A 9,478-nucleotide genomic window follows, 5' to 3' on the forward strand; every position below is an offset into this window, starting at 1 on the left:
GCGACCAGCCGAACCCGCGGACGCGGCAGGTACACAAACGGGCCCGGCCCACCAGGGGCTTTCCCTGCACAAGCGGCGGAAGAAGATTGAGAACCACTGGACTAGAATAAGAGTTTAAGATCACTCCTGGGATAGATGATAAAAATTAACTAGCAGCTGTAACTATTCTGTGCATCGCATGGCAGAAGGATAGTCAGGGACCCAAGAGACCTGTTTCTCTGCTCTAGCAAAGAAAGTCTGAAGTCACAAGTTAATGGGTCAGCATGGCAAAGCAAGTCCTGAAATAAGCTATTTTCATTCAAATGTACATCCCAAAATATGTGGGACAGAACTGTATCATTCCAAATTTTAGACCTGATAATCAATAATGAAAGATACACCAGTGCATGTGTCTGGGTCACAGCTTCAACAGAGGACAATATATTCGAGCTCTGCTTCTAAGGCAAAGATACACTCAGATACAAAGTGGGAAGGAGGCTTACTGAAAACAGGAATCTTGTAAGAGACCAAGACAGCAAAACGTTACTGTCTACAAAGTCAATAGGAAGAGGTATTTCCAGAACTAATGGCAAGACCTTGAAACAGCACGACCACTATACTGGAAATGAGCAATTTTCACATTTCTACGCATGTCTGACGACAACAGGAAAACAGGCATACCATTATTAGAACCAAATTTTTGAACTAAATGCACAGCAACATGTAAACTGAAATACAGGCAAGGGCTACAGAATAATACATACAAATGAAGTGAAAGAGAATGCAGAAGGCCTCATCAGTTATCTGTAAGAGGACAATTAAAACCAAAATATATTGAAAATATTGTTAGAAATAAAATTATAAGGCAGAACAGATCCCAGGTTCATAGCTCAAAAGTCTAGTATATAGTGCCAAGCAACAACTTTTGGTAGTCAACTTACTGGTTTTCCTGATACTTGGGTAGATGAGTAGTTATAAGTTTCCCCTGTACCCCGACATACTGTTTAATTCAAATAATAGTCTGTTATTTTTAACAAGATGATGTGGGCCGCAGCAGCTTCATCTTACTCTGCTACCAGACTGCCTGTTATCCCCTATATATTAGAACCATAGTGATGCGTCCCCAGTAACCAGCACACAGGATTCAAGGCAAGCTGCCATAGTGTCACAGTCAAAGCAGCATATCAAAGGCTTCTGAAATATCCAAAAGAAATTATAGATACAGCCCTGTTATCGGTGCATGTAAGAGCATTAGCAGAGAGGAGGAACGCAGCCTCATTACTACAGCCTATCCTGAAACCACAGCCATGTAAGAGCATTAACTCTGTGGACCAATGCAGCTTCACTACTATAGGCCCGCTCTAAAATCACACTGGACATCAAAGGAATTGAGATAAATGGACCAGTGACTGATTAGCTAAGAAAAGCCTGGGTGACACTGTCCTAAAATTAGAAATCCCAGACAGCAAGGAAAATTTCTTTAAAAGTATAACCACCATTTGAAGGCAAGATAGAAGAAGGAGAATATGAGTACCAGGTACCAATTAAATGTGAAAATCTTTACCGAGTTTAACAGAGCAAAGATCCAAGGGATAAGTTACTGAATGAATGGTGCCCATCAAATACATTCACTAGGAAAGAGAAAAATTCTCTAATAATCAAGAGTGAAATGTCAGGCTGTGGTCAGAGTCAACCACTGTAGAGGAATGTGAAGGCAGGGCTTTTCTTTGCAAATAGAAATGTAACACTACCCCCTCCCAACACCCACACCCCCAAAAAAGCAGTAAAGTGAGAATAAAAACTAGATCTAGCAACTTCAAGAAAGAGCAATATTCCAGGGTGTTGGATCTTCAGTGAACCGTTCCATTACAGCCTTACTCCTTCCAATCTCCTGTCACCACATTTCTCCACACTCTTTAACAATTAACTAAAATTAAGGCACATTACAACTACCACGAACAACTGCCAATGTACTCAATATTTAACAGACAAAACTGATATTAAAATTTCATCCTAATCAGATGAGGATTCAAAAGGATATTAAAAAACTCTAAAAAAACTCTTGGAAAATTTGTCATCAAGTATAGGAGGGTAGCAGCAAAAAAGCAACAAGTAATGGTCAGAAATAAGTACAGCTGGCTCGGAGACCTAATAAAACAGCTTTGCACTGCTATGTGAGAGACAAACACTGGAAGCACTTCAGAGGCAGCAGGCTGCCCCTGGGAGAGGAGAGAAAGGAATATGCAAAGCATTGCTAAACTGTGACCCCTTCAGCCAATTGAGCAGCACTGATGGATTCCCTGGGGTGGGGGGGTGGAGGTCCTGCCCAGCCATCTGCAGAAAGATGGAAGCTGAGATGCAGGGCCAAGAGACAGCAGCAATAAAAGGGGAAATGAAGAATCCTGATGGTTTCATCAAGAATGTGGATGACCCCAAATGGTTAAAAGGAGTACTTCACCACAATATCAGAGAGTAAGGCCATTTGATAGGATAATGGTCTTAAACTTGCATGCAAATCCATAGGCACATATTGCCACACACTGCACCTCAGAGAATAAAAAAAGCAACTGTGATAGCATAACCAAGGACACTACATGTGCACCAACATATTTGATAACAAGCACTCAGGATTGTGGTAGGCAAAAAAAAATAATCAGATTTTAGTTTATTTTCAACAACTTCCAATGGACTCAAAAAACAAAACTAAAAATGTGGATAATCCAGATCAGGAGAAAATAATTTAAAAAAGAAATCAGGACAGAGAAAAACAGAAACACAAGTATCAAAGCATAAGTAACAATGTATACTGTTCTGTAAGCATATTTACTACAACACTTTCCCCATTCCAATATCATATGCCACTAGAAGCAAGAGCTTAAACTAGAACCCAGATGACAGTGTTGTATAAAATTCCAAACTATTACATATGAAAAAGGTAAACATCACCATGTCACACTGCAAACTGATCTGGGCATAAACAAGACAAAGACACTAACCTCAGTCATGCAGCCCTCAAATTCACTAGCCACTGGAGCTAAACCCACCATCTTCCCAGCATTTGTATTCAATGACTGTTTACTGGGCAAATGCCAATTTCACAGGCCCACAGCTAGTCCTCTCAGAAGATTTTTTTTTTTTTACATTTATCAAATGGGTTCATTTGCATTCTTTTACTGACTAATCAGTGCTTGAATCTCACATCAGTCAGCAGGCTAAAGAAATAAATCAATGAATCCAGGCCATTAAAAATTACATCATAATAGCAGCATCAGCCAGCAGTCCACCTACAAGCTAAGCAAGCATCCACTCCAAGTTCTATCTGGCCAGATTAAAATGCCAATTATCACTAGTCCATTTAGGTATTCTATCCCCCATAAAATCACTATTTAGATATAAACGCCCCTATTTGTCTAAAAATCCAGATTTAGGAATCATTGTCAGAAGTCTAATAATCTCATATGTAACATATTATCCACTTTCATTTGTAAACAATTTATTACCAAAAAAGGTCTTTTTAATTGCCTATGGCAATTAATGGTAATGATTTTTCTCTTGTTTTATTCCTGTGAAGTGTGATCACTCACTCACACAGCTGCCATGTGTCAGTACATGCAGAGGTTGCAATAGATTATGAAACTGCACATCACTGACCTTCCATGGAGAAGGAAAAACTGGGATTTTAAAGGTTTCCTCAGAGGTCTATTGCAACTATATTTAAAAATCAATACAATTCCAACATGCTGCTTTAATAGGCAACAAAGAAACTTATTGCTTTGGTCATGGTCAATTTATACATCAGTTAGACTAATTTTCAAAGTACATAACACAGGATATGGTGTATGTTGTGGATTGTACAGCGTATCTCTGTAAATCTGATGCTGTAAAATGATTGCAGTTTTCCCAAAGGGAGAAATAATCCTTCATATTTAAAGGAACAGTGTCAAATGTTTAGAGATGTTTACTGCTTATCTAAAGAAAAAGATTTTGGAAGGTCTTACATTAAAAAAATTACTACAGCCTGTTCAGAAAATTTATAATATGTAAACAAGCCACCAACCGTAGCAGGAAAACATTTAGGCCTTTTAGAATGCAGGGTATGAGCATATGACAGGACATTCAGTCTCTTCTTAGTTGCACAGAGACCTGATGCTTGCTGAATACACTATAGTCACTTTGCAGAAAAGTCCAAACAGAGACTGCATCAATATGGCAACTTGTGTTTTGGGATAGTGGCCATGTATTCAAAATGCAGTTCAACTTGGTGCTCAGACAACCAGAAGTCCAACGTGTTTGTTGTCTTCTGGCTGCCAAAAATTATCTCCCCTTGTACTCAGCTCTCCATGCCTTCCCCCCTGGATAGACACTGTCCTTTCCACTGAGAAAAAAAACTAATACTACAAGCTCCTACAAAGGAGTGCACCCAACACTACAAATGCAGTCTCCCAGGCCAGACATACAGGAGGAAAAAGCTATGTTTTCAAAATCTGATAGATAACACATTTTAAAATCCTAGGGTAAACAGGGCCAGTTGTAGTTTTAACATTTCTTGAGAATTTAGAGAAAAGGAATCAAAAGGTAGCATGTGGAGAAAACAGAATGGGAAGAGCACAATATTTTAAGCAATAATTCAGTTAATACACAGCTCAAGAGAATACTTTAATGTTGCAATAATCCCACCACCCTCCATAATCAAGAAACAGAAAGCTGTTAAATTTACAGAAGAATAAGTGAAAACGAAAAGATCTCTTCCATAATAACCCTGCAAAACTCCAGAATGAACATTATGAATATAATCATTAAAAAGTAGGGAGGGCTCTGCACTTTCAGAAATATTGATATAGAAACAAATTGCAGTAATTCAAGCCATTCAATCAGATCTTTGCTATTGGAGCACTGGGTCAACAATGACTCAGCATGAAAAGTTAAATCTTCTTTAAAAATGTGTAGTCTTAATTACAAAGGCAAAAAACAGTGTCGATTCCCCCCCAAAATATGAATTAATTTCCATTTGAATAACTGCAAAAAAATGAAACAGGGCATGTTTGTGCTTTATTTCACCTGTTCAATGCAACCAAAACACTGATTTAAATCAAGAACTTTACATTCAGTATTGCACATTAACTGCCACCCTCTTCATTATCCAACACCTCCTTTGGGACTTGAGCACTTTGGGTATTAAAAAGTGAGGTCCAAGCTAGACTGGAAAAAATAAAAAGTAACTTTATATCAGAATGTGACACTGAACAGCTTTACAAGTCAGGAAAACCAGAAATTATAAACATGGCCATTGCTGCCTTTCAAAGAGGTCAGGTAATTCCCAGCTCCTTTCACAGAAATAAGGGTTAGGAACACACCCTCATCACCTACTCCTTGGATAAGAATGTCCTCACTAACCCAGCTTGATCTCTGCTAAAGGCGTTCCAGTGATGAGAAATGCAGAATCTATGCAGAAAACACACTACCTTACACCAACAGGCACACGTAACTATCACAGATAATGTTACCACCACAGATTCTTGAAGCCATCAATACATGAACAAAAGCAGATATAAATATATCATTTGCTTTGAATTCCTTCTTTCAATGTCAGCTCACAGCATGGAAAGCTGCTCATCCCACAGTCTTTACAAAATCAGTTATCAGCTCAAGCAAGTAGGGAAAAACATCAGCTCCTAGTAAATCTGTCTGCTCATTCTATTATGTAAACCAAGCACAAGAACATACACAAATACACCTCTACCCCGATATAATGCGACCCGATATAACATGAATTCAAATATAATTCAGTAAAGCAGTGCTCTGGGGAGGGGGAGGGGGGCTGCACACTACGGTGGATCAAAGCAAATTCGATATAACACGGTTTCACCTATAACATGGTAAGATTTTTTGGCTCCGGAGGACAGCTTTATATCGAGATAGAGGTGTATTTCTTTCTTCCATTAAGAATGTGAATGATGGTTTAAAAAAAAACAAAAAAACAACAGGTCCAAACCTTTAGTTCACCATGCTAAGAAAATATTTACTGCCACACACAATGTTTTCAGACCTCACAGAGTCACACTTAAAGAGAATAAACCTGAATTACTGGGACAAAAATGGTGCACAATTCTGCCCTGGAGTGCAAATGAAACTTGCAGGGCCTTTTAGAAACTGCAGATCATATTATCTTCCTGATTATAATTAACTGGCTAAAAGAAACTGTGTTTTCTGTCTCACAGGCTTTGCTAAATGTTCCTCGACACCATTTACAATAAAAAACTCATGATTGTCCTACTGATCACTGAAGTTATTTTGATTTACATCACATAGGAATGTTTTTACTTGGTGACTGTGTATCAGTGATAGATACACACACACAGGATCTGATTTCTAATCTAAGTAAGAGACGATAAAACAAAGTTGATCAGTGTAATCTTGCTAGCCCTTCACACAACTGCTCCCTCAGAGCTGTGGTCCAATCCTGCTGCCACAGAAGTCAGTAAGTTTCCAGTTGACTTCAATGTGAGGAGGACTGGACCTTAGTAACTGATTACGGGAAGGATTATTACAAACATATGCAGCTTGATACCCCCCAAAGGATGTGCTAAAATGGATATATATGTCTGCACTGAACGGACAGGTAAAGAGTGATGACCCTCCAGGAAAGCCAATTTATTCTATTTTAATGCAGAGAATCATTTAAAGCTGCAGTTTCCAATCCCTTTGGGACAACTGCCCCACTTTACCAGCCAGTGCCTGATGCGTCCCAATTAACTGTGCATGCTACAAGCTCCTGAAGACAACTGGGACCCCCGATCCTCAAATTTTTCCCTCGGACTGGATAGACCCCTTGCTCTATAGGAGATGGTGGGCAGTGGCTAGTAGAGCGGAAGGTATGATAAACTGGTGCCCATCATTTGTCATTCAACTGCATATGCTAACCCACCACAGAATTTATTTTGTGAGGTGAAGCTCGGAGGTGGCCAAGCTCTCCCACGAACTGGTGAAGAGAGGCATATGAACAGGAGGGGGGCAGTGATGGCAAACCAGAGAGGAGGGAATCTCTACAGTACCAGTAACAAAATCCAGAGATTCCAGCGACTGGGAAATCGGAGTTCTCTATCTGCATGGGGATACTGGGAGCCAAGGGAGGAAAAGCACATCTCTTTTTGTGGGGACAAGGGGTCTTCTCTCCCCCACCCCCCCCCAGCTCACAGAAATTATTTATAATCGAAAGAGTGGGTAAATTTACTCTGGACCCCTCCCCTAGCAAGCACAAAGCAAAGAGGATAGAGAGGGCGAGGCCTAAAATCTGCGGCACTGTGCCTGAGGACTAAGGAGGGGGGCATATCTTGAAATCTCCTGGCACTAAGGGTGGAGCAGACCACTCTAGGACATGGGAGGAGTGGGTTAAGGGGGTTAGGAGAAAACCCCAGGAACAGTGAACAATATTCCCTGGCAGCAACCATATACTTCCTCATCCTCCCCCTGGCACAAGAGAGGGGGCTATCTGTTGACACAGGAGAAAAAGAATGGGAAAAAACCTTAGCAGGAGGGTGGGGACTGACGCAACAGCTACCTAGAAGGAAGTGAGAGGACCAATGTTCCCTGGCACTAGGTGGCTCTCACATTTAACCCTCCCCGAGGGCCACAATGAGGGATAGGAGGCTGCTTCATGGTACCTGGTCACAGGGTCAGAAAAAGAGGGCATATTTCCCCACTATGTAAGCAGGGGCTGAAGGAGGCTGCTCCTCACCCCCTGACACAAGGCATCCAGGTGGAGGGGCAAGGCAGGCAATTCACCATCCCCCTGCCCCCATGACCAGAAGGGTGGAGGGGAACACCCACCCCACCTCCCAGGGCCTGAGAGACAGGGATAGTCATGCTCCACCCCCCACCCCACTCAGGCCCCAGGGATCAGGGGTTGGAAAGGGGGGCAGGTCACTCTTCCCATCCTCCACCCCCTCTCCTCTAGGCAGGGAGAAGGGGGTCACTCCTCACTCTTCCCCTCCCGCATGTCAGAGGGGATGGGGGGGTCCCTCCTCATCCTCCCCCCCACATGCCGGGGTGGGCGTGGGGTCCCTCCTCATCCTTCCCCCTCCCCCCCACATGCCGGGGTGGGCGTGGGGTCCCTCCTCATCCTTCCCCCTCCCCCCCACATGCTGGGGTGGGCGTGGGGTCCCTCCTCATCCTTCCCCCTCCCCCCCACATGCTGGGGTGGGCGTGGGGTCCCTCCTCATCCTCCCCCCCACATGCCAGGAAAGGGGGGGGTCGCTCCCCACCCCTCCCCCCACATGCCGGGGTGGGGGGTGGCTACCCCCTCAGGCCGCGGCAGGGGGTGGGGCCCGGCCCCATTGTTCCCGGCGGCGCAGGGGGAGGGGCCCGGCCGGGCGGGCGCGGCGGGGAGGGGGGGCGATACCTACCCTGGCGGCGGCGGGTCCGGCCCGGGACTCCGGGAGGGGGAGGCGGCGGCGGCGGCGCCATGTTTCTCCCCAGGCGGCGGCGGCGGTGGGGGGGGCGAGTCCCTCGCGGGGCGGGCTCGGCCTGTAATGGCGGCGGCTGCCGCGACTCCTTCCTCCTCCCCTCAGACTCCGCCGCCGAGGCCCGCGGGAGCGAGCGAGCGAGCGCGCGCGCGCGCGGCGGCAGCAGCAGGGGGCGGGGCCGCGGGCTCCGGCAGCGCGGGGCGGGAGAGCGCGCGTCGGCGTGCGCGCGACACGCGAGAGCATGGGCGGGCGCGCGCGCCAGCAGCAGAGGGGCGGGGCCGCCGGGTCTGAGCTGGCTGCGCCACGTGCGGCCACACCCCTCCTCCAGCCCCACGCGTGACCCCCCCCCGGCACCCCACGGACACCCCGCTAGCCCCATGCGTGACCGCACCCCGGCGCCTGCCCCCTGCACGCCCCACGCCTATCCCCGACTGCCCGTGACTCCCACACATTCCCCCACCCTGGCCCCACGCCGATCCCCATCCCCCCCAGCACACCCCACGCGTGCTCGCCCCACTCCGTGTCTGCCCACACCCAGGCACGCCTCCCAACCCCACACACCCACGGCCCCACGGAAAACATCGTTCCAGCTCTACGTACAAAATGATGGGGTCTGAATTAGCTGTAACCACTCGAGAAAGAGATCTTGGGGTCACCGCTGGAAACCTCGGCTCACTGTGCAGCCGCAGTCAAAAAAACTAACAGGATGTTAGGAACCATTAGGAAAGGACTAGATTATGAAAGAGAAAATAGCATAATGCCACTCTATAAACCCTGGTACGCCCACGTCGTGACTCCTGTGTGCAGTTCTGGTAACCCCCTCGCAAAAAAGATATATTAGAATTCAACAAAGCTGCAGAGGACAACAAAAATTACTAGGGGGGGATATGGAACAGCTTCCATATGAGAAGAGATTGAAAAGCCTGGGACTGTTCAATTTAGAAAAGAGACAGCTAAGGGGGGATGTGATAGGGATCTCTAAAAATCATGACTGGCGTGAGAAAGTGACTAGGGAAGGGTTATTTACCCCTTCATGT

General features: G+C 45.4%; 1 protein-coding gene across 1 annotated transcript in view; it reads right to left on the minus strand.

Annotated features, from left to right (window-relative positions):
* The window catches only part of ARHGAP35 (Rho GTPase activating protein 35), a 105,885-nt gene extending 97,445 nt beyond the window's left edge, over positions 1–8,440 (minus strand). The window contains exon 1 of the mRNA XM_044988680.1: positions 8,382–8,440. The gene's annotated coding sequence lies outside the window, so the exon portion shown is untranslated. The remainder of the gene's footprint in view (positions 1–8,381) is intronic.
* Between the last annotated feature and the right edge of the window lie 1,038 nt (positions 8,441–9,478).

The sequence above is a fragment of the Mauremys mutica genome, chromosome 15, assembly GCF_020497125.1.
Source record: "Mauremys mutica isolate MM-2020 ecotype Southern chromosome 15, ASM2049712v1, whole genome shotgun sequence".
Taxonomy (NCBI): domain Eukaryota; kingdom Metazoa; phylum Chordata; order Testudines; family Geoemydidae; genus Mauremys; species Mauremys mutica.